Raw genomic sequence first — 6,928 nt, forward strand, 5'->3', positions numbered from 1 at the left:
AATAGATGTTTTGCTATTGGAAGAAAATAAAGCAACAGAGAAATGCAAGGTTGTGGGGCCTTGTCTGAGGAAACACCGTTGGACTTCAAGGTGCCCATGCCTAATGGATGTTCAGGACGTATTGTAAAGTGGGAAGCAGTCATGTTCCCTGTGTCAGGCTTCTAACCACTCAATAATGGGAAGGAGAGGCCTGGTCACTAGGTTCATTACCCCATCTCTAGGGCTTCAGAGGAGGAGGTTAACTTAGCCTCACCTCCAGCCTCCCAAATCAGCACCAACCTTGTCTCATCCCTGAGAGCAAGCAAAGGTTCATGCTTGGTTGCCTTTGGAGTAAGCCTTCCAATGTGAAGCTGAAGCATGCAACTTGGAAGAGCAAATGGAATAAGATCTAGTCAGCACTGAAGCGATTAAATCAAAGACCTCAGGTGCTAACTATGTTCAAGAGCAGCAAGTGAAGGAGGGACATTGACGTTATGCCACATCAGCCGTAGGGAGATGGAGCCCAAGCTGTTGGGTCTGTACATTTGCCTCCATGCCACCATGGCCACTTGCTGTCCCTTCTTCCTCATATCCAACACCTGCCATTCTCTTTTCCTTAGCCTTTACAAGGATAACATGCAGGGGTTTACAACCTAAAGTATTATTCTTTGGGAGGTTAATTATTATTTCTTAATAGAGACTTCGTTGAGCGAGCAATGCTTTTACATAAAGGATTTAATCTCTAATGATAAAATTTCAAACACTAAGTCGGAGAAACTGGGACAATATGGACGTCAGATGAACCTTCCTCTACTCCTTACTGGATGCGGTAACCAACCGAGGATGCCTTTGTAGAATTCTAACAAAGAGAACTCACAGATGTTTTGTGTTCACAATTTTCCAGGTGCTTACTAAACGGAAAGTGCTTGCTATAAGCTTTTACAGTTTATGCGGAGTCTACAGTGGGCACACTGCCATTCCCCTCTCTCAGGGCAGAGCTAGCGTCCTGTGGCCAGGGCTTAGAACATACGTGTGCCAAGTCATTAAACACGTGCTCCGAAAATGGAATAATGGCTGGATGTACAGTTAATCTCTACTTTTCCCTGCTCCAACCTTTCTTCTGGCAGCTGATCCATTTAATTGTAAGGAAATGATACCCTGGGGTGAATTATCCTTTTGATTTCTGCACCTAGCAATGTGCTTAATAGAAATCTGTTTGTGATGGTAATTTCTCAGTGTTTCGCTGGGGGCCTGTGTCACTGTGAAAGCAGTGTTGGGGCACAAAGGGCTTGCTGGGCCGTACCAAGCCAGACACCAGCAGGGTGCAGCTCAGGGAATGTGGGATAAGCTGAGACTGGGCTTTTGTGGTTGGGTGAATTAATTGCCTCTTGAATTACCTCAACTTTAGAATCAGCCTTAAAATAGTAAACTTAACATTCTCTGAACAGCAGAGAAATATGTGGGCTTGTTTTCCGTTTTGTTTCTCTGGTTGGTTACTATGGCCCAGAGCAGAAAGCTTTCATGGAGAAGAAAAGATGTTCTAGGTTTTCTTTTATCAGTTTGTCTCCCAGTAAGTGCTTTGCCAATTGTTTGCCAGCCCCAGTTACGGGTGTGTGTGTGTGTGTGTGTGTGTGTGTGTGTGTGTGTGTGATTGTAATGCATTATTCGGAATGTTATGTGGAAATCCTTGTGTTGTGGCAAATGCATTTTAGTTTCGTGTCTCTAAGCTGGCCTGTGGAATATGAGTTTGTAGCCTGTGCAAATTCTCCGGAACGGGGTCAGGGCAGGGGTCACTGGCCATTTCCCCTCATTTTCTGCACCAGTGATGCTATCTGTTTGCACATCCTGCGAGAACCCCTCCCGAGGCAGTTTCCAATGGGGTTGCCTCCCTTTGGATTTTTATTGCTCAATCAAATGATATGTAACAGCCTGCTTGAGAGAAAGAATCTGTGTTAATCAGAGGAGCTTTTGATGCTGTAATGGGAAACGGGGTGTTGGCCTAAAAAAAAAGCAGGTACGGCATGGCATTTGGTCCACTCTGACCTTTCAAACTGCGGGTGCCCTTGAAAAGGGTAACCTGCTAAGTCTCTGAGGTTCAAAAGTTCTTGGAGGCGTTTCAAGTGATAAGCTTTTCCTGTCTTCTTGGTGAGTTCTGTCAAGAAAACTTTACTGAGTTGAGGGAGCTCCCCACTCTGTTTAATTTCCTGTAGTCCTCACATTACCCCTCCCCCTCCTCCCTGAGCCCACTCCGACCCCTTCCCTCAGTGAGTCCTCCTCCTGGTGTGGTATGGCCATGAACCCCAGTTCTCATTCCTTCCCCACCACCTGCCTCCTAGGACTTCTGCACGAGAGAGTTGGCCACATCCAATGATGCAGAAGCATTTCGTGCAGTGACAGGTTTGGGTTTCTGCTACAGAGTTTCTCCTGAGCCTTCGAATCTCCAGGGGATCTTGTTAAATGCAGATCTGATGCAGGATGTCAGGGGCAGGGTCTCAGATTCTGCATTTCTAACAAGCTCCCAGTTGATGCTCGTGTCGCTGGTCCAGGACCACAGTGCGGCAGCAAGGTCTAGTCTGCATTATGCACGGACCCTTGACCTAGGAAGAAAGTTCCACAGCTACATCATCTTCTAAACACTGTCCGCCTCCTTGGTGTTTGTCTGCAGATCATCTGTGGTCCCGGAGTTCATTTAAGCTGCTTCGTGACACCTCAAGGTAGGTAAAGACACACGTTCTGCAGTTACGGTTACCTTTTTATTTTCATTTATTTCCCTCTTGCCAGTACTCCATTTTTGTTTCGCTCCAATGGGTTTCCCACTTATACCCACTAAACAGAGACATTGTAAAGTCTCAACTGAAAGGAAGATTATATCTGGTGCAATTTTCTGATGTTTTCATTCTTTTTGTAAGAATAAGTTCATAATAATTTTATTAGTTCTCAATGTATTTCTATTTCCCCTGAACCTTGGAAGATGTAAGAACTAAGTGATGGGGTCTCTTGTTTCATTGCAAACAACGCGAGTCACAAGGTAAGTCACCAAAGGGAGACCACTCTGACCCACGCCTCTAAGTTCTCCTGTTTTCAGAAACTCTCACAAGCCAGCTGCTTATTATCTAAATAAACATGGAAGAATGAAGTCAGTTCTTGCTCACTTGTTACCCTAGGACTTGAAAGTCGGAAGCCTTAGCCCTTCTGATACGTTACAGCGCCACATAAAGCGGGCCCTGATTTTAACCTACGTTTATCGATAAGCTACTCTACGCAGGCACTACTCAACGCCCTTTGCGTGTATTGTCTGATTTAATCCTCAAAGCAAACACTATCAAGTACTCTTCTTTTAGACCCCTTGTGCAGATAAGGACATTGAACAGCCGAAAGATTTATTAGTAAGTCACAAAGCTGGTCAGTGTGGGGGCGGGGCTACCATCCAGGCACCTTGGTTCTTGGAAGCAACAGAGTAGAGAAAAACAGAGTTGTTGGCAGAGTTGGAGAGGAATTCCAACATTGGTTTCCATTCATACCAAGAATTACCCTTTTTGTTCGTACTGATGTACGCAGCGACCTCTCAAGGGAGGCAGGGTGGGAATCACCTCCGTTTGACAGATCGGTCCAGAGAAGTTAAGCGGTTTGCCTAAAGTCCCAGGGCCGGTGAGTAACGGAGCCAGGACAGGCCCTAGGTTTCCAGGTGCCCTTGCCCCCTTCCGATCTGGGGCTCTGGGTCCAGGATGTGATCAAAGAAGGCCAAGTCACGGAAACCGCTGCTGCTTCTTCGTCATCACATCCCAAGCTTGGCTGCAACTGAGCTGTCATCACAGCCGTGGTTCCATCTGGGTTCGCCGGCGTCTCCCAACTTGCGGGAGGAGGTAGGGAGGGAAAACAGGCCTGGGCGGGGAGCTCCCGAGGGGGCGGCCCCTCCTCCCGTCTCTTCCACCCCTCGGGCCCCTCCCCGCCTCGTCCCCTCTGCGGAGCTGCCGGGCGAGGCTGCGCACAGAAGTGGCCGCGCAGGCACCTCCACTCGCCCTTGCAGCGCCGCGCGCGAGGTGGCCGAGGAGGCGGCGCCAGACGCGGCGAGCGTCCCTCGAGTGGCGGGCGCGGCTGGCACCTGCAGAGCGCGTCCCGGAGGAGGACGGCGGGCGCCCCAGCGCGCCGCCCGGCAGGTCTGTGCGCGGGGCCCGCGGGGCGGGCCAGGCGGGCGCGCCTTGTTGACTGCGGTCGGAGCGCGGCGGCCGCGGGGACCCCGGGGGCCGGGAGGAGAGGAGGAGATGCGGAGAGAGGGCGGCCGAGGAGGTGGGCTCGCCGCCGAGGACAGGCTCGGTCACCCGTTTGTGCACCTGGCTCCCTGCTGTGACGCCCGGAGAGCGGGAGGCGCGTGTCCACCTGCGCCCCCGCCACTCCGGTCTCTCTCCCCGCGCCTGCTCGGCCTCAGCTGGGCTCCAGGGGACGGAAAACTGTCGGCCCGGCTTCTAGGCGGTCGCTGGGCGGTTTCCCGGGGGACGGGGCCGCTGCTAACTCTCCCCGCGTCTCGGCCGTTGGGAAACAGCGTTTGAATTCTGGCCGCCGCGGATTTGGAGCCGGAGTGGACTCTCCGCGGGGTGTCCCGGAACTAGAGAAGGAGGGCGCGCAGGGCTTGCACGTTCACAAAGACTTCTGCTCCCAGTGTCACAGGGGCGGGGGGTGCCCTCTCTATTGTGGCCCCACTCAGCGCCCTGGGGTTGGCGGCTGCCCAGAGCACCTAAGAGCTCGCTCTGCTGCACGCCGGAAATTCTCTCCAATCAACCATGGAAAACCCCGTGGAGCACAGTTCCACTCTCACACACGTGGGGTCTCCGTGGGTGGGGTCAGCTCAACGGCTCGACAAGCACCTGTCCGGAGACAGGTCAGCGGTGGGGCGAGCAACGTGGTTGCATCTTGACAATGTTCTGATTGTCCCCAAGCAGCGTCGCCCTCAGGCCTGGGCGCAGGCTGTCCCAGCCTGGCGGCAGGGAAGGCCGATGGCCCGCAGTCATCAGTCATCACTATCATGCCTTTCAAAAGGGCGACCGAAAAGAAGACTTACTGGCAGTTTTAAAAATAAGAATGTCATTTCCCTGTTCAACTCTAAAGGTTTTTTCTACTTCGAGCTATTTTTTAATCACACTTTGTTACCGTGTTATTCTTTCTGGCTCTTATCTGAGCCAGCTGTTGGCTCTTAAATATGTAGCTTTAGAGAGGTAAGTATAAACTATGTGGGGTGTTACCTTTTTTTTCAGAGCCAGTAACTTAGAGTAAATGAGCCCTGGTGGCGCAGTGGTTAAGAGCTCGGCTGCTAACTGAAAGGTTGGAGGTTCTAACCCACCAGCGGCTCCGCAGGGGAAAGACCTGGCCATCTGCTCAGGTAGAGATTACAGCCTAGAAAACCCTATGGGGAAGTTCTACTCCGGCCCATTGCGTCGCTGTGAGTCGAAATCGACTCTACTGCACCCAGCAACTTAGAGTGGACCTCCTAATTTTGCTGGCAACGTGCATGCCCAGGGACGCCTATCTGAGCTCCCTGCTGCCCCAGAGAGGGTGAACGGGTTAACATGACCTGCAGCTGCCGGAGGCAGGATGTGTAGAGGCCGGCCGGTGGGCGGCATCAGGATGTGTGATGCTGAGGGAGGGATAGGGCTGCAGCCACAAATGAAAAAGTGCCCCCTGGCTGGCCGAGCGTGCCCTTGTGGCCTCCCCCCTCACCAACAGGCAGGAGACCCCCTCTTGGCAAGGTAGGCGTTGGGGTGGTGCTGGCACTGGGGGTGGGGGGGCAGGTGGGCAGACAGCCGCTTGCACTGGAGTGTTCTCTGACATACAGCTGGCTCCCTATGGAGTGATTGGCCCCAAGATGGCTTAGACCTTGTGTTCATAAACAGGGCTTTCTTCCTGAGTTCTCCCTGGCCTTTCAGAGCTGCAGCAAGAGAGGACCCCACTCTCTCCTCACACCTGCCAGCCAGAGAAGCCGCCACAGCCCAGCCCTGTGTCCTGGGTGGGCTTCTGTGGGGTCTCTCCATGGTGAGTTAGCAAAGCTGGATGGGCAGAGAGGATCCTAGGGCTCAGCTTTAACTTTTCAGAGTCCCTAGGTGGTACAAACAGTTTAACATGCTCAGCTGCGAGCCAAGATTGGTGGTTCGAGTCCACCCAATCTACCTGGCCATCTACTTCCAAGAAAACAGCCATTGAAAACCCTATGGAGCACAGTTCTCCTTTTATACACATGGGGTCTCTGTGAGTTGGGGGGGTCAGCTCAACGGCAACTGGTCTACTGGTTTAGCTTTTCAGCTATCCCACTTATGGGGCGTGGGCTCCACCCCAAGTTTTGATTTAATGGATCTGGGGTGCGACCTGTGCATTGGTAGGTAAAGCCACCAGGTGGCTGGAAAATGTGTAGCCATGGTTGAGAGTCACTCATTACCCTTCGGAACCTCAGTTTGACCTTGTAGGAAATGGTGGTCACACCTACGCTTGCTGCCTCACAGAACTGTTTAAAACAAGTGACTTATGTAAAAGCTGTAAACGAATAAAGATGCCTGTAGTATAAGAAGGTGAACTTAGGAAACTGTTACAAACATCTTTGTGTTAAATATTCCCTAAGTTATGTGCTGACTATTTTTCAAAGAGTACTTTAGGCATGAGGAGCCCTGGTGGTGCAGTGGTTAAGCACTTGGTTGCTAACCAAAAGGTTAGCAGTTCGAACCCACCAGCTACCCCTCAGGAGAAAGGTGTGGCAGTCTGCTTCTGTGAAGATTACAGCCTTGGAAACACTGTGGGGCTGTTCTACTCTGTCGTATAGGGTTGCTATGAGTCGGAATTCACTGGATGACAGTGGGTTTGGTTGTTTTGTTTTTTTTTTTAATAGGCATAGTTTTCTTACAGAGATCTTCTGCAAAAATAGGAGGAGAGGGGAATGAGAGAGTAGGAGACTGAACTTAGAAATGCT

The 6,928-nt window shown here is 51.4% G+C and overlaps 1 long non-coding RNA gene across 1 annotated transcript in view; it reads left to right on the forward strand.

The window, feature by feature from the left end:
• The first annotated feature begins 3,996 nt into the window (after nucleotides 1–3,996).
• Nucleotides 3,997–6,928, forward strand: part of LOC111821744 (uncharacterized) — a 23,009-nt gene continuing 20,077 nt past the window's right edge. Inside the window, exon 1 of the long non-coding RNA XR_002825082.1 lies at nucleotides 3,997–4,136. This is a non-coding gene — a long non-coding RNA (uncharacterized LOC111821744). The remainder of the gene's footprint in view (nucleotides 4,137–6,928) is intronic.

This window comes from Trichechus manatus, unplaced genomic scaffold (assembly GCF_000243295.1).
Source record: "Trichechus manatus latirostris isolate Lorelei unplaced genomic scaffold, TriManLat1.0 scaffold00102, whole genome shotgun sequence".
In the NCBI taxonomy this organism is placed as follows: Eukaryota; Metazoa; Chordata; class Mammalia; order Sirenia; family Trichechidae; genus Trichechus; species Trichechus manatus.